Source organism: Diceros bicornis, unplaced genomic scaffold (genome assembly GCF_020826845.1).
Source record: "Diceros bicornis minor isolate mBicDic1 unplaced genomic scaffold, mDicBic1.mat.cur scaffold_196_ctg1, whole genome shotgun sequence".
Lineage (NCBI taxonomy): Eukaryota > Metazoa > Chordata > Mammalia > Perissodactyla > Rhinocerotidae > Diceros > Diceros bicornis.
In genome coordinates this window covers 605,666-632,394 of record NW_026691087.1, presented here as the reverse complement: position 1 = coordinate 632,394, position 26,729 = coordinate 605,666, and the positions used below count along the sequence as shown (strand labels likewise).

At 38.2% G+C, this 26,729-nt stretch overlaps 1 pseudogene; it reads left to right on the top strand.

Annotated features, from left to right (window-relative positions):
• Window positions 1-4,382: 4,382 nt before the first annotated feature.
• LOC131402627 (androgen-induced gene 1 protein-like) overlaps window positions 4,383-26,729 on the top strand; it is a 35,930-nt pseudogene continuing 13,583 nt past the window's right edge.

Genomic DNA, 26,729 nt, shown 5'->3' with positions numbered 1-26,729 from the left:
AGCCCTAGCTAACATCTGTTGCCAATCCTCCTCTTTTTGCTAAGGAAGATTGGCCCTGGGCTAACATCCATGCCCACCTTCCTCTACTTTATGTGGGATGCCGCCACAGCATGGCTTGACAAGTGGTGCGTTGGTCGGCACCCAGGATCCGAACCTGCGAACCCCGGGCAGCAGAATGGGAGTGTGCGATCTTAACTGCTATGCCACTGGGCAGGCCCCCTGAAATGTCTTTTAAATACCTGCTCAACATTTATTTAGACAAGAGGCTAAAGGCTTTCGGAAACAAAGACCCTCCTGGTGGTGGTCTGCCTCTCCTCCACTACACAGAGCAATAGAGTTCTAGTCCTAAATTCATGTATACAGTCCACTCAGCAAAACAGAAGCTCTGCAGTTACCCCAACTCCCATTGGGGAGAAGAAATTTAGCAATGGCATACTGTTATTGTAGAATGCTTTAGAAGGTCTCTCTTACCAATCACCCCCATCCACCATAGTTTATGAAAGTGTTTCTTCTAACAACACACAGTCCCCTCCACGAGAAGAATTCTGGCAAGTGGATTACCTTCCCTTGCTACACTTCCAGAGACATTTTAACACCACTAAGAGACTGGCACCCCCAGGCCATCTGGCTCCATCCTAATGTTTCTAACAGCATGCTGGTGCTGTTTCCGGAGACTGCGGACTCTGCAGAGTGGGTAGTTTCTAAGAAGGATATAGTGAGTACATGTAGAATTTGAATCACCAGTAAGCCATCCACGTGGGTCGTTCAGAGCAGGAAGACCACATCCTACGTCCGGAAGAGGGACTGTCAAAGTGGACTCATACCAAGTCCTGCCAGATGTGCTGGTCTGGATATACACACACAAAGAGAGAGCATTCCAGGCAAATGCACCGACAGCCTTCAGGGAGCCAGGAGGATGTCTCAGATCTGTATGAGATCTAGCCAGCGACTCGAGCCTAATCTCAACACTACTTTTTCTAAAGCTTATCAATGACGCTCCATAGAATCCTTAGTGTTTAGAAATCTCATAATTTAGCGGAGTTCTCTACAGCAAATACAGTCCATTTTTAAATCTGCGAAAACTGTTGCAACCAGCAGCCTCAGCACAGCTGTTAGTAGCTGCTGCTCATTTAGGCTGTAAATAGCTCTTTCTGGTTACCAGCAAAAAATCTGACTGATGAAATGCATTGGCACTATGTTTCATATCCAAGGCGATTTTTAAAATCTGTAATGAGCATCAACGGCTGGAAAAAAGAGTGACTTGCACCTACTTCTTTTATTTAGATCTTAATCTTTCCCAACTGCCCTCTAGTGTGAAAGAGCTCTCCTTGGCACCTCAGTTCATATAAACACGTGTAAAGAAATATACACATTAGATTATAAAAGGGTGGTTTCTTAACTGGTTTTGGGCTACAAAAAATCCTTAAAAAGTGGCTTTCTCAACACAAAATGCAGACATTATAGTGTATTTATAGTGATAAACTAGAAACACCTAAATATCCCAAAGCAGAGAAAAGTTTAAGCAAAATATGATAAGTTCATATTATGTCATACTATGCAATCACTAGACGTGATTTTTACAAAGAATTTTAAATAATAAGGAAACATTCTTATTAAATTTAAAGCAAAAAAATCTGCTTGATGCAAATTGTTACACAGTGTGTCATAACTAGCTACATATTATAAAGAGACTGGCAGGTACATGCTAAAATATTTGCAGTGTTTTCTCTGGTTGATGAGAGTGGGGGTAATTTTTTTTAAACTTTCCTATTCTAATATCATGAATAAGCTACTTTTATAATGAAGAAAAAATAAGAAACCCACAGTGTCTTTTCTGTGATGCCCAAATGTCTCAAAGGGATACATCCCAACTTCTCCCCTTGTTGTGCAGAGAAATGTAAAGGGGGAAAAACGAATTGCTCATCTATATTGATATCGTTAGAAAATGCTTATCTAACGTAAATACAGAACCAAAGGAAATAGCATTAACATCGAATATTGTAAGGATATGCATGCACACGATTCTTCCTCCTGAAGTTTTAAGCCAAGACTCATGGCTGTATGAAGTTGGCTTCTTGGAATACAACATAAGGGAGACCCAGGGGTCCCTGTCATTTCCCAAATTAGCGAGGATTATCATCACCAGTATGTCAGACACCCTCCCCTCCAAAATAGAAAGGAGTGGGGAGTCTGTGTCCGCTTTTAGAAGTTCTTAAGGGAGAGTATCTTCAGCCCACATATGAAGAGTAGGAGCTGTTACAATCACCCCAGTACACTAACGTAATGAGAAGCTAAAGCAGGGCCTAGAAATCTGCCCTTGGGAAATATGTTTCCATGAAACTCAACTGGATAAGGCTATTCTCCTCCATCCCCACTAACTGTATGGTAGAATGAAAAAGACAAAGTGACATGCAGATATTTCTTCTATACAATAAAAAACAGTATTCTGTAACTCGAATATGGAATCGTCATGTAAATACTTATCAATGAATACAGTATTATAGTTCATAAAAAGGGATAACCTACTGAGTGATGTTTTAAAAGCAACACCCCATTGTATTTTTACACTGTAAAAACACAAACTGTGTATAGCTTAATATTTTTTCACAAAGAATACCTTTAAAGCATAACTAAAATTATTAGATATGGTCTAAAAAGCAAAAAGAGCAACCTGGACTTGTTAATACACAGTTACCAAGAAGTTCCAGATATTGTAGACTGACAGTCTCATAAAATATTTGAATCAAAATTTATGCAGATGTTTGATTAAAGAACAAACACAAAACTCACTATCTTACTGTGGTTAGAAAATCACAAAATAACAAAAGCAAACACATTAGAATAAGTTCAAATCACTTATTTTAGTCCTATAGTTATTTAAAAAGAAACTGACCATAGAATAAAATTTTAAATGACTTTATGAAAATATTATTATATTTTGTAACGATAAGGACAGAGAGTCTCATTAATGAGTTTCTAAATTGTAAGGTAGGAAGGTATATCAAACACTGAGGACATCACTCTAACTCATAAAACTTTATTAAGGACCTAGTAAGACAGATCTTCAATAGATCTACTTTTTAATTTCGCAATCTTATGAACATGTAACATGGATACACAATTAAAAAAATAGACCCAACTTTTCCATAAAAATAAAAGTAGAAATTGCCAATAATAAATAGTTTTATGCCAGTAGAATCTTCTTGGAATTATCTTGATTTTTGTGACATCAATTTCTATTAGCATAATTATAAGGCCAATGAAAGAAATCTACGGGGTTTCTTTATTTTGGTTTAGAGCTTCTTTGGAAAAATTCAGGAAAACATTCAGGAGTTGCTCCTTTCTCTCTAACACTCGGCTTTCCCTGTGCCCTCCCTCCACATCCTCTGACTCAGAGACTATTTGGAGAGGACACCTGTTTTAAATGGATCCACAGGAAATACCTATGTGGTCTTTTCATCATCTGACCCTGCATCTGGTTGGCTGAAATGCGATCATGATAAAAAAAAAAATGCTGCCCACAGACTGATGCAACTTCAGCGTGACAACATTTACTGGAAGGCAGAGGGAATCCAGTTGATATTTATTTTCCTTCCATGAAGCCCTGGTATTGTAGTGTAGGAAAAAACAAATAAGTAAAAGGGCAAAACCCGTTTAACCCTCAAAAGATTAGTATCAAATTACACACCGGGTTTTACATCCAAACTCAGAATGATTTGTTTTTAAGCTGAATGTAATCTTGTAGCAGAAAGTTATCTGACACTCTTTCCTTTATAATCTTTCACGTATACACCTCTTGTCCAAAGTGCATAGCCTGTCTTGTTATATTATATACTGATATGATATTTATAAAGTTCCCGTGGAAAAAGTGCAAGGCACTGGAATAGAATTTATAAGGGAATTTCATAGTGATTAATAGTAGTTTAACACTGAAAATTCAATTGGGTCCAAAATAAAGCAAGTCACTCGGGGGCACCGGGGCGCGGGCTTACACCCCAAGTTCACGCCTCCACCTCCTGTGGCCACAGAGCACCCCAGTTGGCCACAGGAGCCACCCTTGACCTCCGCTGCAATGCCCCGGCTGGAACGTTTGTCTACACTGGGGTCCCCTCCTTCAGTGCAGGTTTGCCGACCTCCCTCTCCGGGCCGCGTCGCTCTCCGCCCGCCAGATGCCACGAGCCGCGGCCCCGGAGCTCGAGCGCGCTCGGCGGCCACCCACCCACCGCCGGGACGCCTAGGGGGCGCCCCGGGGCCCCGGGGCCCCGCGAACGCAGGAGCAGAATGACGGAGGCGACGAAAGAGCTGACGCCACGCCGCCCGGCCGCCAGCAGTGCCCGCAATCGCCCCGCCCGCGCAGGTCACCGGGCGCCCGCGGTCGCGCCGTCCCCCGGGGGCGCCCCGCCGCAGCCCCCGCCCGCCCCGCCGGCCGCGCCCGGGTTCCCACGGCGCCCGCCCCCGCCCTGCGCTCCCGCCCGCCCTCGGCGCCGCCGCGCCCGCCCAGGCCTCTGGCGGACATGGCGCTTGTCCCCTGCCAGGTGCTGCGGTGGCGATCCTGCTGGCCTACTGCTCCATCCCGTGCAACTACAAGGCCATCGACATGCCCTCGCATCAGACCTACGGAGGGAGCTGGGAATTCCTGACGTTCATTGATCTGGTAAGGCCGTCCCCGCCCCTCCCCCGTCCTCCGCGCACCCCGAGCCTGTGTGTGTTTGTGGGTGCGCGAGCAACTGCGCGCGCGCCTGCAGCATCCACCCCTGTCCTCGCCTCTTCCCCGGCGGTTGCGTCTGCAGCGGCCCCGCAGCAGCACCTCCTAAAGCGCCCGACGTTACCTGGTGGCTGGGGCCCGAGTGGAGGTGGGGTGCGCCAGGTGGTGGGCTCTTTGGAGGGGAACACAGACCTGCTGCTAAGGTGACACGGCAAGATTCTCAACTTTGCAAGTGGATTGGACGACCTTGATCATGAGCGGCCTCAGACCCCTTCGCCCCCAAGGTGCTTTCCAGAGCTCCCACCGTGGGATCCACTTGCAGCAACTGAAGGAAACTGGGCATTGTCGAATTACTTGGAGCTTCCTCTGAAAGGACCAAAATTCTCTTCCTAAAGAAGAGAAAGCACCTAATAAAGTGTTTTTTTCCATGTGTTTTTTTGCCCATTGTCAGTAATTTACTTAAAACCTTTTACTCCAGAAACACTAGGGGAGAGAGATTTGCAAAATGCGTTTCCAGTGTGACTTTGCACTCTTCCTTCCCGTATAAAAGTCTGAAGCAGTTTGCATAAATAGCTCCTCTTTTGCACAACTTGGTAACCTTGGCAGTTGGAGTTTTTTGTTTTTTTTTTAAAGGCGTGTCCCCTTCTGGCACTAAAAGGGCCAGAGAATCAGAACAGAAGCATAAGGCCCAGTAATAACATGGGGAGGAATCTAGGAACTTTAGGGTGAAAGATGACTAATTTAGACTGGGTCAAACATATACTAAGAGATGATAAAATAAGGGCAGAGAGTCAAAACAAGAGCAACTAATTCTAAGGACTAGAGAAAATGTAGAACCGATTCCTGGGATGCTAGAACTGTCCAAGATTACACATGAGGTTGGCTACTCAAGCAAGCTTATATCTCTAATTGTTGATCCTCCATATTGATGAAGAGAACTTGAAACCTGTTTTAAGATATTGACAAAGGCTTAGGATGCCTCAGAGAAATGCAGAGAGTTTTTGTTTAGAAATACTGCCTTATATTTGTATCATGTTAGATACTTTCAGAGAGGAATTTAAGTTCTTTTTCCCAGCAGTCTCCCAACTGTGCACATACCCGGCTTCTCAGGGCAGAGAGTGTTTCAACGGATTCAATTTCAGACCCTCAACTTCCATCCGGTTCTTGAAACTGATCTGCCTTTGAACATGGGTGATGCCTGCCAGTTCTCCTTTCTTCTTCCCTATTCATTCAAGGGCCGAGCACATGACAAGGCTCTGTGCTGTATTTATCTGTTCCTTTTAAGCACTCAGAAGGTAGATGGTTGCCACCAGGACTATCTTCATATTTGATTGAAAAACGAAGTCAGACTTGTTTTAACAGAAAGTCTTATTGGTTGACTGGCCTGTAAATGACAATTGGCTCTGCCAATTATGTTATATAGCAGACATTTTCCATAGATGAATGAGGGAAACCTGCAGCCCTGAGGTTCCAATAAATATGTATCAGAGCGTTAGAAATCATGTCCCTTTCTCAAATATTTAAACTTATGTTAAAAATGTTTAGATGTTCTTTAAAAATATGTGCATAGATTTTCAGAGTTCTTTTAGGGGCCGTGTGAACAAAATTCCTCTTGGATGACTACCTTATACCATTCCTCAGTCAGATCTTGCTTAGAGCTGGCCCATTTGCGTGTTGCCAAGGAACAGTGCTGAGCTGCTGGATACTGCTGGAGACTCCGCCAGAGCCACAGGAACTGTGAACAGTTCTCAGAAGCACCTCTGCATTAGGTACAGTTTTGGGGGAGCAGAGGACGGGGTCAACAGGTGAGAGGGGTAGAAGTTGAGGGTGTTGGTTAACCCATGAGATATGACTGCTTCTCACACTGGCATTGCTTACTGAGTGTTAAAAAACACCGCTGGGGCCAGCCCTGTGGCATAGCGGTTGAGTTCACACGCTCTGCTTCGGCTGCTTGGGGTTCGAAGGTTCGGATCCTGGGTGCAGACTGACGTGCCACTTATCAAGCCATGCTGTGGCGGCGTCCCATATAAAGTAGAGGAAGATGGGCACGGACGTTAGCCCAGGGCCAATCTTACTCAGCAAAAAGAGGAGGATTGGCAGTGGGTGTTAGCTCAGGGCTGATCTTCCTTATTTAAAAAAAATGACTCACAAGAAACCATTCCCTCGCCTAACCTTTGAGTGACATGAAACTGTAGCAGAGCCAACTTGGTTCTACTTGAAACTGTCATGCAGTGTATATTTATATAGCATTTGACGATTGGACTTGCCTATTTTAAGTTACACTCATCACGGCAGCTATGCTTTTGTCTATCAGAATTCAGGCAGGCCATGAATTCAAATTTGAAACTTTTACTTTGTTTCATATTTCGATTTAGTCTGTATGGAGCCTTCAGCCAATCATTCAAACTTTTTACTCTCTGTGGCCTCTGATTGAAATATAATAATTATCTTTAATCAAGACTTCCTGTGAGAATGTCTAGAATATAGTCATAAACACAGTGTCTAGAATATAGTCATAAAAACACTCATGCGAAGTGTTACTCTCTTTATTGTTAGAGATTTAAAGTCTTCAGAGCTTAAACATTGGACAGCTGTTAAAACAACCAACCTGTCAATCTTTAGTAATGGCAGGAAAAGATTTGGCTACTAGAATTTACCCATTTCACTTTCATTTTTTGTGTGTTTAAAAAAAAACCGAATAAACTTTCTTATTTTGTGCCCTGGACAATTTTAATGATTCTAAGCTCACTAGAGCAATTTTGGAAGATGATTTACCTTCTCTAAACTTTAACGAGAAGGCCCTTTTTCTAACCAGCTTGGATTGCAGTGTCAGGACATTTATCCTGGTGGCCACAGTCTGATTCTATGTTCCATGGCCTCAGTTTACTGGAACGTAAATCGGGAAGCTCAGGCTACGTGTATCTGGGAGCAGATGGTTATGTGGCAGTGGCCATTCCAGCTATATCCGTATCTTTCCTTGAGTATGTGAGTCATCTTGATAGAATCAGAGCTCATGGTTAAAAACTGAAATGCAAGTTATTGCTATCAGTAATCGTATATTGTTATTCCCCAAGAGCTTCAAGATAACTAAAGTGCTTTAGGAAAATTCAAGTTATTAAATGGAAATGGACCACTTTCTTGGCATGGTAGGCAGAATAATGAGCCCCCAAAGATGTCTCCATCCTAATCCCCAGAAACTGTGAATATGTTAAGTTACATGGCAAAGGGGAATTAAGGTTGCTAGTCAGCTGACTTTAAAATAGGGAGATTATCCCAGATTATCCATGGTGGACCCAGTGTAATCACAAGGGTTCTTGAAAATGGAGGGAGGCAGAAGAGAAGGGTCAGATGGAAGAAGATGTGACTGTGGAAGAAAATCACAGAGAGATGTAACATTGCTGGCTTTGAAGATGGAAGAAGGGGCCAAGATCCAAGGAATGTGGGAGGTGTCTAGCAGCTGGAAAGGGCAAAGAAATAAATTCTCCCCTAGAGCGTCCAGAAGGAACACAGAGCTGCTGACACCTTGATTTTAGCCCAGTGAGAACCATTCTGGACTTCTGACCTCCGGAAGTGTAAAATAATAAATGCCTGTAGTTTAAGCCACTAAATTTATGGTAATTTGTTACAGCAGCAATAGAAAACTAGTACACTTGGCTCTCAATCCTCTGACCCAGAAGAAAAACTTAAATGTTGTGCTTATGTAGTGATTCAGCTAGTTCTTTATGTATGTTAGATAACTGGTTAATTTTAGCTTTCACCAAAATACAGGTTTTTGCCTACTGAATCCATGAAGCTATGCAGAGAAGACATACATATAACAATGGACAATATGAGAATCTATAAAAATTGACCAACATTGGGAAAACTAGGTCTTCGCTTTACTGGGAAGTATTCTAGAAATTATCATTATGCGACATATGCCTAGAGAAGGAATACTCTTAACTGGAAATAACCTGGAAAGAAAGAAAATTTAAACTACCTGATGTCCAAGTGTTTCCTTAACCAGTATCACAGCTGATGAATCTTCTTCAAATGATGCAGATTCATTCACTTATTCACTCATTAAAGGATACTTGCCCCCAAAGATAATAAAAATGGGGAATCAGAATAAAATGAGCATAAATAAATTAAAAGAAAAAGGCAACTCTAGTTTGAGGCCTCAGTGTAAGGCTGGAGTATGATGGGTATTTAGTAGACATTTGAATAAATGGAAACTTTCCCTTTCCAAATTTTCAGTGAGTATTCTTTTCTTGTCCTATTTCCTTCTCAAACATTCAAAATAATAGGGATTTTTGAAATATACAACTAGAACTTTATTCAGATGTATATGGTAGACTGTCTGATGGATACATGAGTCAGAATCAGCTTCTTTGGAAAACGTGAACTGGACATTCATTATTAAAAATTAATTTTGATGCTGGGTTTGGAATATTTTGATTTGCAAAGATTGAAACAAACATCTGGCTATCTCATTTGCTGTAGTTTGTGGTACTCACCATTTTGAGAGTTATCATCTCGAAAGGCTCCATTTTACTCTTCATTCCTCCTGTACTGACTTGTCATTCATGCATGGGTGGAAGATTGCTCAGGGCCTGCCTCCTCAAAGTGTGGTCTGAGGACCAGCAGGATGGACCTTATCTGGGAGCCTGCTAGAAATGTGGAAGCTCGGGCTCCATCCCAGACCTTCTGAATCAGAATCTACACTTTAAGAAGACCTCTAGGTGATTTCTTTGCACATTCTGGTTTGATAAATGCAACTCTGGGACACACTGCTTTTGTTTTGTAAGTTAACGTGGAATGTCTTGTAGGACACAGCTTTGATATATTAATTCTGCCTTTAACACATATTTAAACATATTTCAAAACATATTTAAGGTGACTCTTACTGTGACATAATTAAAAACGTGTTGTAAAAAATTACAACTTTAAAATAAAAGGAAGAGAAAAATATGTATTAGGCACCAGGGATAGATTATTTATTGCAATTGAGAAACAAATTTAGCTACTCTTCAGGGCAGCCAAGGCGAAAAAGAATACGCGTTTGATTGCATTGTCTGTAGTGTTGGAATAAAGGAACCATAACAATTTATCAGGAAACATACAGTTCTTTGCAAGCACTGACTTTTCAAGGTTATTTATCACTCAGATTGTCATATAAAGGACATCGAGTAGCGTAGTAAGTAATGCTTTTGATTGTTTTTTTAGCAGAATATGGTATAGAAATATTCTTACACTTGATGTTTCTTATATCTGATTTTTATGACAGCCAAAGGTATGGTCCTATATTTTGACTGGTTGAAGGCATTTTTGTAGAGGTTTAAAGTAATATAATCTAAGTATTTATTTTTGTTATCTAAATCCATGTTGCAAAAGAATTTAAGAAAATCACAGAGGGAGCAAGATAAATAAGGGCTCAGATGTGGAAAAGCTTGGGGTGTTCAAAGAGCAGGAAATCATCAAGTATACCTGGAGGATACATTTTCGCTTTTAGACATGTTAAGAATTTTTGACCTTTAAAAAAGTGTGAAAAAGGAAAAACAAACTGCATAAGTATCCTAAATAATGTATTTGGTCTCATATTTACTGATAGACTTATAAAATATTCTTGACTCTAGTTCATGGCTTAATTTTAAATAGGAAATGAAATATCTTGAGAAGAGATTCTGTATATTATTATGTAACTATGGTACTTAGCTTGCCAGTCAAAACCACAGAGTGCCATGCGAAGGCCAGTAATTCATTGAGTACTCAGTGAACAAAGTTAGGTGGGTGTTTTATTTTTTTTTGGATATTATACAAAGAGGGTGAAACTGCACATTTTTTTTCGGTAGAATCACACTTGACCCTGACATGTGCACATAAATTTTAGGGATTATATAATGCTGTTTCCTAACCTAGGGGAAGAATTGCGAGTATAATACATTGCGTAGAATCTTCTTCACCTTCTTTGAAAGCGTTTCTTTTGGATCAGACATAAAACAGGGGCCTGGTTTTTTCAGCGTGGGGGAAATAGCTGGTGATATAATCGCCCATCCTCTTTCTTAGTTGCAACTGTTTTTTAAATTACAGAAAGTCATCTGACCACTCGTTGAGGTCACTTCTTTTCCCATCCCCACCGTCCCCCGCGTCTGGTATAACATTTAGCAAAATTGGTAGCTGCTCTTGAGGGTTTTCATTTGTTTCTCTGTGTTCTCCTGAAATGTCATGTGTTTCTGTGGAACCGTGAACGATAGTACAATTTTCCGTCTTGAATCAGACGTGCCTGTGATCCAAAGCATGCTTGGAAAAATCTTTCTGCTTAGGATTCCATAGCAACAGAGCTTTCTTTTGTGTCTAGAAGCCTGTGGCTGGACAGTTAAAGGGCCCATTTCCCACCTGCAGGTTAGTCCTGCCCTCTGAGCACAGAGTTCTCTTTGAATGTGAGAGACCCCTTGATCAGACCCACTGTGGAGGGGAGCAAGATACAGGATGTGGCTTCCATAGGCCTGATCAACACAGGCTAATCAAGCGCAACCAGAGAAATTGCTTGAATTTGCAAAATGGCAAGAACACTGTCATTTTGAATCTTGAGAATTCGGGATGTGTTCATTACAATGCTTTAGGAGCATGGAATTCTAAAAAGTCAGTTAGACAATGGCCTACCCTCTTCATGCTGACTTATATTCAGACCTGTCAGGCTGTGTTAATTTAATTTCAAAAGCGATACATAGAATTATAGAAAATTTGTACAATATTTTGTACAATAATTTGTACAATATTTGTACAATAAGGAAACCATAGGAAAGAAAATATATTCCATCTTGATTATCTCTAATTTTCTGTGCATCTTAGCATTTTAGTGCTTGAAGATTGTATTCATTTCAGAACTTTATACACACACAGAAACGCAGAGAGAGAGTCAGACTTCAGATATATATGTGTATATGTATATATGTGTGTGTACATATATAGTCAGATTTCAGAAAAATCATATTCTATATAAAAATTAGTTTTAAATTACAGAGAAAAATATTTATCACTCATAGACACCAACGTTAGTATTTTGATATTTGCCTTTTGAGCCATATATATACTTTCATTTAAAACAAAGTTTCCATATATACATATGGTTTGTATAAATTTATTTTTTAGTTAACATACACCAGAATTTACTCTTTTTGGTGTACAGTTCTATGAGTTTTGACAGATGCATAGAACCATGTGGCCGCCACCACAATCACCTAAAAATGTTTTTTCATGCTGCCCTTTTATAGTCAAACCCTCCCATGCAACTCAATAACCACAGATCTGTTCTCTATCCCTATAGTTTTGCCTTTTCTAGAAAAATATATGAGGCATAGAGTATGTAGCCTCTGGGTCTGGCTCTTTTCACTTAGCATAATGCATTTCAGATGCCTCCATGTTTTTGTGTGTACTGGTAGTTGTTCCATTTAATTGCTGAGTTGTATTCCAAGGCATTAATGTACCACTTTGTTGATCCAATCATAAGTTGAAGGGCATTTGAGTTTTTTCTAGTTTGGGTGATTATGAAAAAAGCTGCTATAAACATTTGCATACAAGTTTTTGTATGATCATGTGTTTTTGCTTTTATTGAGTTTGTACCTAGGAGATGGATTGCTTGGTTATACGGCAAGTAACTGTTTAACTTGGTAAGAAACCGCCAAACTGTTTCCCAGAGTGGAGGTGCCCTGTTGCGTTGCCATCGGCAATGTACGAGGGTTCCAGTTGCTCTGCGTCCTCGTCAGTGTGTGGTGGTGTCAATTTTTCTTCTATTTTAGCTATTCTAATAGGTGTGTAGTGGTATCTCATTGTAGTTTTAATTTGCATTTCCCTCATGACTAATGATGTCAAATATCTTTTCCTGTGCGTTGTTACTGTACAAATATCTTCTTTGCAAAGTGTTCATATCTTTTGCCCATTTAAAAAAAATAGGTTTTCTTATTGTTAAGCTTTGAAAGTTGTTGTGTATATCAAATAAAAGTTCTTTACCAAATATGTGATGTACAGACATTTTCTTCCTGTTCGTGGTGTATCTTTGAATTTTACTAGTAGTGTCTTTTGTAGAGCAAAGTTTATCATTTTGATGACATCCAATTAATTAATTTTTTTATTTTATGGAACATGCTTTTGATGTTTCTCTTAGAACTTTTTACCTAACCCGAGGTCACAAAGAGTTTCTTTTCTACTCCCTTCTAGAAGTTTTGTAGTTTTAGGTTTTACATTTGGGCCTGTGATCCGTTTCCAAGTTAGTTTTTTGGATAAGGTGTGAGGTTAGTGTAGAGTTGAGTCCTATTTTTTTTTTTTTTTTTTAGCATATGGATGTACAGTTGTCCCACTACCGTTTCTTGAAAAGACTATCCTTTGCCATTGAATTTCCTTCGCACTTCTGTCAAAAATCAGTTGGCTATGTTGAGGGTCTGTTTCTGAACTGTATTCTGTTCCACTGATGTGTCTGTCTGTTCACAAGTACCACACTGTGTTGATTATCCCAGCTTTACCATAAGTCTTGAAAGCAGGTAGTGTGAGTCCTCCAACTTTGTTCTTTTTCAAAATTTGTTTAGGCTATTCTAATTACTTTGCCTCTTTAAATTTTATAATACTTTTGTCAATATCTATAAATAATCCTACTGGGATTTTTGAGTGGGATTTTGTTGAATCTATAGAACAACTTGAGGAAAATTGACATCTTTTTTTTTTTTTAAAGATTTTATTTATTTATTTTTTCCCCCCAAAGCCCCAGTAGATAGTTGTATGTCATAGCTGCACATCCTTCCAGTTGCTGTACGTGGGACTCGGCCTCAGGATGGATGGAGAAGTGGTGCCTCGGTGCGCGCCCGGGATCCGAACCCGGGCCACCAGCATCGGAGCGCGCGCACTTAACCACCAAGCCACGGGGCCGGCCAGAGGAAAATTGACATCTTAACAATATTTACTCTCCCAATCCATGAACATGATATATCTCTCCATTTACATAGATCTTTGATTTATTTCATCAGTGTTTTATAGTTTTCAGTGTATGGTTCCCGTACATATTTTATTAGATTTATACTTGTGTTGTATTTTTATTAGTGCTATTATAAATGGTACTTTTAAAAATGAGTGTTTTATTAAATCTATTATATTTAATTGACATTTTTATTGAGATAATTGTAGATTCATATCAGTTGGAAGAAATAATAGAGAGAGACCTGGGTAGGCTTTACTCAGTTTCCCCCCAATGGTAACCTCTTGCACAACTGTAGTGTAATACCAGAATAATGATATTGAAACAATCAAGATACAGAACAGTTACTCTACCACAAGGATACCTCATGTAGCCTTCTTATTGCCACCCCTACTTTCTCCTTTCATCTTATCCCTGATCCCTGGCAACATTAATTTGTTCTCTATTTCTATGATTTTTGTCATTGCAATAATAGTATATAAATGGAATCATATATGTGACTATTGGGGATTGGCTCTTTTCACTCAGAATAATTCCTCGGAGAGTCATCCAAGTTGTTACGTGTGTCAATGGTTTGTTCCTTTTTATTACTGAGTGGTATTTCATGATATGGATGCTCCACAATTTGTTTAAGCAGACACTCACTTAAGGACATCTGGATTGTTTCCAGTGTTGGGCAATTGTTAATAAAGCTACTATACACATTCATGCATAGGTTTTTGTGTGAACATAAGTTTTCATTTCTCTGGCATAAATATCCAAGAGGGCAATTGCTGGGTCGTATGGTAGTTGCAACTTTAGTTTTAAAAGAAACTGCCAAACTGTTTTCCAGAGTGGCTGAACCGTTTTACATTTCCACCAGCAATGTGTGAGTGATACAGTTTCTCCTTATTCTTGCCAGTTATTTGACATTGTTAGTATTTTTAATTTCAGCCATTTTGATTGGTGTGTAGTGATACCTCATTGTGGTTGTAATCTGCATTTCTCAAATGGCTAATAATGTTGAACATCTTTTCATGTGTTTGCTTGCTGTCTGTATATCCTTGCAGTGAAACATATGGTCTGGTTTTGTTAAATTTTACTTTCTGGTTGTTTATTGCTAGTATATAGAGATTCACTTGATTTTTGCATATTACCTTATATCCTGTGTTTGCTGAACTCACTTATTCATTCTAAGAGCTTTGCTATAGATTCCATGAGATTCTCTTTTTTTCTATGTAAACAATCATGTCATCTGCTAGTAGAGATAGTTTTCTTCCTTTCCAATCGTCATGGCTTTTATTTATTTTTCATGTTTTATTGCATTGGCTAAGACTTCTAGTACAATATTGAGTAGAAATGCTGAGAGTGTATATCCTTACCTTATTTCTTTTTTAGGAGGAAAATAGGCTTTGCAATTAAGTAGGATGTTAGCTATAGATTTTTTTGCTCATATTATTTATCAGTTTGAGCACATTTCCTTCTATTCCTAGTTTGCTGAGAGGCTTTTAAAAAAATATCATAAACGGATGTTGAATTTTGTCGTATAGTTTAATTGCATCTATTGATTTGTTCATATGGCTTTTATTTTTTTTCCTGTTAATATGGTGAATTACATTGATTTTTGAATATTGAATGTGTCTTATATTCCCAGGGTGAATGCACTTGGTTGTGATATATTGTCCTTTTTATATGTTGCTGCATTTGATTTGCCAATATTTTGTTGATTTTGCCTCTCTGTTTATGAGGAATATTTGTCTGTAGTTGTTTTTTTTTTTTTTTTTTTGGCTGAGGAAGATTCACCCGGAGCTAACATCTGTTGCCAATCTTTCTCTTTTTGCTTAAGGAAGATTTGCCCTGAGCTAACATCTGTGCCAATCTTCCTCTATTTTGTATGTGGGTTACCATCACAGCATGGCTGCTGATGAGTGGTGTAGGTCCATGCCCAGGAACAGAATCCAGGCCGCCGAAGCAGAGCGCACCAAACTTAACCACTAGGCCATGGGACAGGCCCCTGTCTGTAGTTTTTTTCCTTCTTCTTTGTCTGACTTTGATATTAGTGTGATGCTAGTTTTGGTCCTCCTCAGTGTTCTGGAAGAGATTGAGTGGAATTGGTATTACTTCTTCCTGAAATTTTTGATAGAATTTACCAGCAAAAAACACTGGGCCTGGAATTTTCTTTGTTGGAAAGTCACAACCACAAATTTAGTTTGATTGATTTCAAGATGCAAGACTATTCAAGGTATCTATTTTTTTTTCACTGAGATTTGGTCGTTTATGTCTTTCATGGAATTGGCCCATTTCATCTTAAGTTCAGCATTCTCTTCTTACCTTTCTTTACTGTCTGTAGGACCTGTAGTGATAACCACATTTCTTTCCTGATATAGGTAATTTGTATCTTATCTCTTTTTTCTTCATCAGTCTGGCTAGTCATTTCTCAATTTTATTGATTTTTTTCAAAGACTAGCTTTTGGTTTCATTGTTTTTTCCTGTTATTTTCTGTTTTCAATTTCATTAATTTCTGTTTTTAACCTCTTTTATTTTTCTCCTTCTGTTTGTTTTGGGTTTAGTTTGTTCTTCTTTTACTAGTTTCTTAATGTGGAAGCTTAGGCTGTTCATTCATTAATTTGAGCCCTTTCTTCTTCCCTATATAGGCATTTAATTGCTAAGTACTGCTTTAGTTGCATCTCACAAGTTTTAATACATTTTATTTCCATTGTCATTCACTTCAAAGCATTTTTTTATTCTCTTTGAGTTTTCCTATTTTTAAAACAATTTATTAAGACTTTTTTTTTAGAGCAATTTTAAGTTCACAGCAAAATTGAGGGAAAGGCACAGAGATTTCCCATATACCCCCTGCCCCCACAAGAGTCTTTCTATTTCACAGTGGGTTATTTAGACATGTGTTGTGTAATTTACACATTTTTGAATATATCTCAGATATCTTTCTGTTATTTCCTTCTAGTTTAACTCCATTATAATCAGAGAGCATTCTTCGCACGATTTCAATTCTTTTAAAGTTGTTAAGTTTGATTTTATGGCCCAGAATATGGACTATCATGTTGAATATTCCATGTGCACTTGAAAAAAAATGTATTGTTCTATTGTTGGGTGGATTGTTCCTTAAATGTCAATTACATAAAGTTGGTGAATGGTGTTGGTCAGATCTTCTATGTCCTTGCTGATTTTCTGTCTACTTACTGTCTCATTAACTGAGAGAGGAACATTGAAGTCTCTAAGTACAATTGCGTGTTTCTGCCCATCTTCCTCTACCTTACATATGGGATGCCTGCCGTAGTGTGGCTTGATAAGTGGTACGTTTGTCTGCACCCGGGATCCAAACCCATGAACTCCGGGCCGCCAAAGTGGAGCGTGTGAACTTAACTACTACACCACTGGGCTGGCCCCCAGCTTTCTTTTGATTAGTGTTTAAATGGTATACCTTTTGCCATCTTTTTACTTTTATCTTATCTATATTGATATATTTAGAGTGGGTTTCTTATAGACAACATATAGCTGAGTCTTATTTTTTTAATTTAATTTGGTCATCTCTATCCTTTAGTAGACATCATGTGCATTTAACTTAATTATTGATGTGGTTGGATTTATGTCTGCCATTTATTACTTGTCTTCTTTTTGTTACCTTTTTTTGTTTCCTTGTTCCCTGTCTCCTGCTTTCTTCTGGATTATTTGAATTTTTTTTAGTATTTAATTTTAATTTAACTATTGGCTATTTGGATATATTTCTTTGTATTATTATTCCTTATGGAGGAATGTTCAAGAGCTGTCTTGAAGGCCTTGCCTGATCATTCCAACATCTGGTCCATCTTGGAGTTGGCATTTGTTGATTGTCTGTTTCTTTGAATATTGGTCCAATTTTCCTGGCTCTTTGTATGTCAAGTTATTTTGGATTGTGCCCTCTGGGTCTGGTTAAAGTCCTTTGGAGAACGTTGACTTGTTTGTCTGTTTGATTGCTTAGGAGGCAATCAACCAGATTAGGTTCAAACCTTGTATTTTCTCCCATGGTAGTTCTAATGTCAGCTTAATTGTTCAAGATCTTGCCATGCCTTTTGTATCTTACTGGAGCTTACATCACTCAGTTCTTAGTCCGGGCAATGGTTCATGTGGTAGCTCAGGTCTTGCCACCTCTGCTATGCTTCTCTGGGTTTGTTCTGTGGAGGTCCAGGAGTTCTGTTAGTTCATACACAGAATTAGGAGTTGCCCTTTTCCAGGTCTCCATGGTTTGTCCCATGCTCTCCAACTCTCAGATGCTCCTTTTCTTGGTTCCTCTGGCTAGAAAGATGGAGTCCTCTCAGAATTGTAGCCTCCCATGCTGTCATGCAGTCCTACACAATTGGGGCTACCTTCACAATGAGGCAACAAGAAAAAAAAAACTCATACTCCCTCCACACTCTTCATACAACAGGGCCTCTTTTTTCCCTGTTCCTCCCGGCTAGAGAGATGGGTTTTCCTTGGAGTTTCAGATACTTGTGCTATTGCCAGTGCAACTCTGTAACTGGGCCTGGCCTCAGAGCAAGGCTGGGAGAGAAATAAAAAGGAAAAAAGGATCTGCTTCACAATCTCCAGCACGTAACTGTCTTTTTCCCAGTCCTCTGTCTGGAAAGAAGGTGTTTCTCCTGGAGTTTTTGTTGTCAGTGATTGCTGCACAATTCCAGGATTCAGTTCATCCTCAGGTCAAATCTAGGGAGAAAAGGAAAATTAAAACGCATGAACCTCACCCTTTATGGATCCTTATTCAAGTTTTCACTTTAGTTCCCGATCCACTTGCTAAGCGTACTTTTCCAAGTCCCCGGGTAGTTGCCTTTTGTATTCTGCTCAGAGTTTTTAGTTGTAATCAGTGGGAATGATGGTCTGTAGACAGCTTTCTCCAACTTGGCTGGCACCGGGAGTAGCTTACATGTAATTTTAATACCTGTTTTCTTTCCATCTAGAATATTTTGTAAACATTTTTCCATGCTACTATACATTCTTCCATAACGTCATTTTTAAAGACTAGATATTCCTTCATGTGGGTGTTTATGTTGATTGTGTTAGTGAACATATGAATAGATAAATCTCCACACACATCTGTGATTATTTTCTTAGGATAAATTCTTAGAGATGGAATTACTATACTAAGTCTTTAAGAGAGTATCTTAACTTTAAATCAATCAATTTACACTTCCTCCAATATTTAGAGTACTTATTTCTCTGTATCCCTGCTAACACTGTGAATAGAAAAATAATTCCAATGATCACTCAAGGTTCTTCGACTTCAAAATTTCCTGTCCAGGAGATGCCCTGCAAATATTTCATCACATATCTCATAAATGTAAGTGACTAACTGTCTTTGATGCTGTGCTTATAAAACCCAGTGATATTAGGCACACTTAGTTTGGGCTCATGACTCCTTGAGCCAAGCATAAATCTTTAAGTGCCTAGAGCATCCTAATTAGGATAGAATTGACATGGCTGAAGTGAGCAAGAATACTTTTCTATGCACAGTAATCATGGGTTTACTTGTGCATTCCGTTCATCTTGCATTAAAATTGTACTTTAGCTAAGTCATTTATTAGATCCAATTTGAAAAGTCAACATTAGGAGTCTGAGGAAAGTGTGTTTGCTATAACATTACATGTCTTTTTCTTTGTAATTACACTTAACACATCTTTGCTATTTTTAAAAAAGACATATGAACGTTAAGAATGCATATAGCTTGGGAAAATATTGTCTTCTAAAATAGCAAGGCATATGTTCTATCTCAGAATAAATCATTTCTGTGTCAGCCCAGGTCCTGGCAGAGAAGAGAGATGGCACACTTAAATTGGGTGATTTGAGTGAGTTTGGTGAAGGAATGATTTATAAGGGTGGACAGGTGTGGAGAACTCTCAAAATACAATACAAAACTTGTGGGCTGTGCTAGTCACAGGAGCAGGTTACCACTGCTAGGCCTGAGCAGTGACCTTGGTGCTCATCCGGCACGTAGGGACCCTTCAGGGACTGAGCAAGCAAAACAAACACCCCAGGTTTCCTTTCCTTCCTCTGTCTGATTTCCTGCCAGTGCTCCTTACTGGTTAAACCCTACAGGAAGTCAGAGGGTCAAAAAACCTCTTCACGCAGTGCACAAAGATCTACCAAAGTGAAGATGGAAAAATTATTGAATTTAAATCCCCTACCACAAATACGTTCAGACGTCTCTGGCTAATTTGAAACCATTTGCATATGATGAAGGAACATTTCTATTTCACAAAGTATTGATTTATAGTTGAATATATAAAATGATAATTCTTAACATGTGACTTTTTAGCATAATATACTGTCAATTTATTGGAGAATTATATACAACATTTATGTACTTATTAAATAGAGGCTTTATAGCATAAGAGGTGAGCACTTGGGTTCAGGAGTCAGACTGAATTTGAATCTCAGCCTTTCCATCTACCTATTATTTGACTCCGGACAAATTTATTACCTTCTCTAAGGCCTAATGTTGTTGTTGTTTTTCATTTTTTAAATGGGAATAAAAATAGTACATATCTCACAGAGTTGTGAGGATTAGATGAGATAATGTATGTTGACCTCATAACCCAATGCCTAGCATTTATCAAGTACTTAATAAATGTTATCTATTATTATTCTAATTGTTACATATATACCTGTGACCAGGGACAAGAACCATGATTTGAAAAGACTGTGGTCATTTTACGATAAAACTAATTGCTTAATTAAGTATAATGTTCAGAAAGGATAGAGAGTTCAGTGATTAAGTGCACAGGCTCTGGCGTAAAATCTCCTGGGTTTTCAGCCTAGTCCTGCATCTGACTCTTTCCTTGGACAAGCCTCATATCTGCTCTGTGCCTTAGTTTCTTTATCTGAAACTTGGCGATGGTAGAAATATATATATGTATATTTCCATTTATATATATATATAAATGGAAAGGATGAAAATTCACAATAATGTCAAAAATTTGGAATTTATAGCCAACCTCATTCCAGAATCTGAGAGGATAGATCCATGAAAGCCAGGGCTAGTGAAATTGTTTTCAAATATGTAATTGATAGCCCCCCCATATCCGATGGTCTAAAATCTGAAAAGATGGCTCTGACACTCCTTTCCTGTTTCTGATTCAGGGATAAGGTATCTGGAAAGACTTCTTTTTTATTTCAGGAGGATACACCTGGCAGGCAGCCAAAGTGTTGCCTGATCCGGGTCTGTAAAACCCAGAAAACCACAGAGCGGGAAGGAAGTAGGAAAAGGACCAACGCAAGTGCATTGCATCCTGGGAGATGTAACATACACAAAGAAGGTGCTGTAGGTTCCTGCTAATCAGAAAACTTCAGCAGGAGTGTACTCTGGGATTTACAGTTTCATTTTCATGTACTCCATTACTTCAGAGTGACAGAGAATTAACCCGTGGGTGGGGGAAAATGCCTTCTCAATAGAGCACAGGCTCATTACATGGAAGTTTACAGAATACTACTAAAATTGTGCGAGAACTATACATTTAAACTATTATTCAGCCACAGCCCTGGGACTAAAAGAGCACTGAAGCAAAAGAGTCACCCCCAGATCAATCTACATATCCTCTCTGTTGGAAAATACTAGTCTTAGACAAATCTTTTCTTGTTCCAGGCTGAAGAAATAGAAAAAAATAAAAAAACAACTGTATGCAACCCTTGAAAATTATTGCATAACAAAGGCAATGAAATATTATCCTGAAAAGCCGCCAGAAGAGCACACTAATGAAAATTATGTACAGTTGAAAACCAAAAAATTTTATAAAACTGTTCAAAATCCTCAACAGAATGAAAAAGAACCTGGCATCCAAGAAATAGAGTATAAAGTCATTAAGCGGAGAGTAGAGAAACAGAAGGGTAACAGGATGCGATGAAAAGGGGGGTGGGTGAGATAAGGGTAATTGCAAGACTGTAAAAAATGCAGCGGCAAAAATAAATCGACAATGGGGCCAGTAAAAAATAAAACTGATACTGTGGAAAATCAGATCAGTATGGCAGAGAACAAGGTAAAGAAATCCTCCCAGAATTCAAAAGAAAAGGAAAAAGAAATTAAAATAATGAAAGTGAAGCCTTGAGGTAAAGAGAATGGAGATTTGATAACAATTATTGATTGTTTCTGAAACATAAACCACAGTAGTAAGAACAGAAATAATAATCAAAACAATATTGAAAAAAATTCCCACTGCTGGGGGGGAGAAAAGCGCCCAAGTACAGTCATGCGCAGCATAACGACATTTTGGTCAACAGACAACATATATGATGGTGGTCCCATAAGATTAGCACCATATAGCCTAGGTGTGTAGTAGGCCATACCAGCTAGGTTTGTGTAAGTACACTCTATGATGTTCACATAATGACAAAATCGCCTAAGGATGCATTTCTCAGAATGTATCCCCGTCGTTAAGTGACATATGATTGTATATGGATTGAAAAGCTTCCTGGTCTCTTAGGCAAAATAAATAAGAAATGATACACACCTGGACTCATCCTGGCAAAGGTTGTGATTTGAAATAATTATTAACCATCATGTAAGCCTCCATGCATGAAGAATGAAACAAAACATAAATAGAGCACTCCAACAAATTACCTGCTAAGGAGTAAAAATGACAGTACTCTGAGTCATCTAAATTTAGTATCTATCATTTAGACTCCAAACCAAAGTAACAGAGCAATACCTACAGAATTTTGAGGAGAAAAATGATGTGATCTAAAATTTTATACCCAACCAAGTTATCTTTTTGAGTTCAGGTAATTGACATATATATCAGTTACGTAAGGTTTCAGAAAATCCCACCACTATTTACCTCTTCTTGTTTTTTTTATTCTATTTATTACTGCCTTTTTACTGAAGAATCAGAGAGGAATTAAAATGTAGAATTCAAGCATGAAATAGAGATAGTATAAAACTTGTGTTGTCTCTGAAGCTGATGGATTATAGAGTTAAGTCTAAGGAATCTATTAGGTTTTTTTCAGGTTACAAGGAATAGTGGTACAATTAAAAACTAAAATGTCGGTAAGGCAGACTACTGGTTGGAAATCTAGCTGAGTTAGTGAGGTTTGCATTTTATGTATTTTTAATGCTGTTTTCCTGCTTAAAGTTACACAGAACTATCTGGCCAAATATTTCCTAGCAGAGATACGACTTTAATGAGTACATAAGAATTCTTTGTAATTAGAACCTGAAAGTACTCATTTGAATAGGGTTGGTTTTTGCTGCTTTCATTGTGGTTTACATGAATGAATATAAATTGATATGCCTAAATTGGCTAAATTATCTTTTCTGAACTATTAGTGTGCTTTTATTGTTGATCAGTTTCAAAGGTAAATTCTAGTATTATTTAGGCCTATCTAGAATGAGAATGACTAAGATATTTTAAAGACCTCACCCAATCAGACTGCTCCCATCTTTGATCTTAAATTCTGATTTCAAATAGCATAGAGTTAAAAAAAAAAAAAAAAGAACCTTGTGTTATTGTCAGTGTAAATAAGACTTAATCTTGATACTTCACAATGTGAATTCCCTTGGGCTAAAATTTCACTTATGTGTTTACTACCACAGTGCTATGCTGGTATGGAGGGTCAATAAATACTATATGATAATAATTGATATGCAGTTTTCTTAATGACTACTCTAAGGAAAAATAATTTCAAAAAGAAGAAAAGAATATCTTTCAATCTAGCCATAGATCGCTATCTATAGATCTGTATCTCTATGCCTGTCTCTATCTAGAGATCTCTATCTCTGTCTACATCTCTATCTCTGTTTAGAGATCTCTATCTAAGTTGGAAGTTAATAAGAGTATGATATAGATATGTTAGGAATACAATTGCAATTGCTTTATTCCTACTTGACATTTTTACTGAAGGGCAACCTGGCATTATAATTTAAAATGAATTTTTTCTTCTCATATTTTTAATTTTTCCATATGTTAACACAAGTTAAACTCATAACTTGACTGTAATAAACATATTCAAGCCAATTTCTGTTTGCCACAAAAAGCCATTATGATGTGACCTAATTTGATATTTTAAAAATTGCCATTAGTGACTTTAGGCACAAATAGAAAGGGAGCAGCACTGTGTCAGAAGCTCTAAATTATGAAGGAAAAATGAGATTTTTTTCTAGGAGAATGCCTGTCAGATGTAACCTCCTTTGCTTTTTCCTGAAATGGGGCTTGCTCTGTTTTTTTGTAGTGGGAGAATTTCTCAGAGATATTCTGCTGTAGCACCTTTCCCAGTCCTTACATCCCTCTCATTTCCTCCTTTTTTTTTTTTAGCACAGATTCTGTGGTCCAACATTATAAGCACATCGTTGCAAACCATCAACTACCATATCCCTTTTTGCCTTCAATCTTATTTACCTAGAAAATCTGTAATTCTAATTAAACCCAACTACCTGCCTACTCATGCCTGCATCTGAGCAGCTGAGTATGATTACAGAAAATCACAGAAGCATGCTATTTGGTCTGCTTGATATTCATGACCACAGGTATCAAGTGGGTCCTCACTGCTGTCCAACAATGTACCACATGTCCCTAGTCATGTGAATCTCCTATTCTTACAATGCCTCTTTCACCTATTTTCCTCTATCCTCAAATCTTGGGCATCTCTCCCCTGATCCTCTCACTCAGATCACTCTGTCGCTCAGAGAACAATCTCCATATTGGCGAAAGAGTGTAATGAACTTTCTGTTTGTTTCAATAAGAAAACAAAAGCTATCAGAAGAAACTTCTACATTCTCCCACCATCAGATCTGCCAATCTACCTTCATCTGAAACTGTACTCCCTGTTCCCTGCTGTTACAGTGGATGAACTGTCTGGACCTCTACACTTTTCCACGTGTACGCTGGACTCCACAACCTCTCGTCTACTTGAGCGTTCCAAGACTGACCTTATCTCCTCTCCCTCCTGTATTGTACGGTTTTCCATTTTGACTGCTTTATTTCCATCAATCTACAAACATGTAGATTGGTATCTGTGTCATCTCTCAATGTAAATAGAACAGAATAAAATTGATCTTGGTCTTGAATCTTTTCGTGACACCTTATTTCTCTTGTTCTGTTTTTAGCAAAGCTCCTTGAAAGAACTCTCTGCACTCCCTGTTTCCACTTCCTCTTCTCCCATTCTCTCTTAAACCCACTCCGCTCTGCTGGAAGACCTCTAATCAAGGTCAGCGGTGGCCAGCACATTGACAAATATAATGCCAATTCTGAGTCTTCATTTAACATAAACTCTCAGGAACATTTGATCCAGTCGGTCACTTTCTTTTTTCTAAAACACTTTCTTAAAACTTGGCTTCTGCTAAAATACATTCTCCTACTTTTCTGGCTGTTTCTTCTTAGTCTGCCTTGCTGGTTTCTCTTCCTCTTCTTAACCTCTCAATGTCAAATGCCCCAGAAATCAGCCCTGGATCCTCTCCCCTGTATAGTCTACCTTCCTTCGTTGGGGATCTCACCTATTATTGTGGCTTTAAATACATTCTATCTGATGATGATCCTCCAGATCTATGTCTTGAGTCCCAATCTGTCCTAAGCTCCATTTTCCTATATACAACCATGCTTTAGGTCTCTGCTTAGAAGATTAATATGCATTTAAAATTTTTGTTCAAAAACAATTCTTGGTTTCACCTCCCAAATCTGCTTTTACTTCATTGTTCTCTATCTCAGTAAATACCACCATCATCCAGGACTGTGGTTTTGTACAAATCCGAGGTGCATTGTTCTTATGGGTTAATTGAATTTTTATTTACATCTTCTGTGTATTTTCCCCAAGGGGCATCTCATTTATTCAAAATGGACTTAAAAATGTAAACAATTTGGCAATTGTACCTAGCTCTTGAAATTTTCAACCTAACTGGGCAGCTACTATATTAACTACATAATGAAAATGATCAACTAATATCCTTTTGAGAAATTACCAAAAATCAGAGAATAACCTTCATATTGGACAGAGCATGTAATGCAAAAAAAACAAACAAACAAAAAAAACTTTTAACCAGTTTTAGGTCTTGAAGAAATTTTAGCAAAGGGTTTTTGATTTTTAAAAAAATCAGTTTTTACCTAGCATTTAGGGAAGTAACCATACCTTATTTTTTGATTCCACAAAAGATGGCCACATTTGTTTTTCACTAAAAAGTGGTAAACATTATGTAGAAAATCTGAAAGAATTGACCAAAATACATCTCCTAAAGCTAATAAGTGATTGTAGCAAGGTTTCAGGATACTTTCCTATATACCAACAATGAACAAATGGAATTTGCAATTAAAAACACAATACCATTTACATTAGGAAAGAAATGAAATGAAATACTTATGTATAAATCTAATGTATTATGTACAGGATCAATATAAGGAAAACTATAAAACTCTGATGAACAAAACCAAAGAAGAACTAAATAAATGGAGAGATAGTCTATGTTCATGGATAGGAAGACTCAATATTGTCAACAAGTCAGTTTTTTCCAACTTAATTTATAGAGATTCAATGCAATCCCAGTCAAAATGCCAGTAAGTTATTTTGTGGACATCAACACACTGATTCTAAAATTTATATGGAGAGGCAAAAGACCCAGAATAACCAATCCAAGATTGAAGGAGAAGGGCAAAGTTAGAGGGCTGACACTGCCTGACTTCAAGACTTACTATAAAGGTATAGTAATCAAGGCAGTGTGGTATTGGTGAAAAAAAAATAAATAGATCAATGGATAGATTAATAGATAAATAGATCTCTGTTCTGAGAATAGAGAGCCCAGAAATAGACCTAAATAAATACAGACAACTGATCTTTGACAAGGAATCAAAGGCAATACAATGGAGAAAAGATAATTGTGCTGGAACAACTGGACATCTACATGCAGAAAATGAACCTAGGCACAGATCTTACACCCTTCACAACAATAACACAAAATGGATCACAGAATTAAATGTAAAATGCCATATTATAAAAGTACTAGATGATAACATAGGAGAAAAGCTAGATGGGTTTTGGGTATGGTGATAACTTTTTAGATACAACACCAAAGGCATGATCCATGAAAGAAATAAGTGACAAGCTAGACTTCATTAAAATTAAAAACTTCTGCTC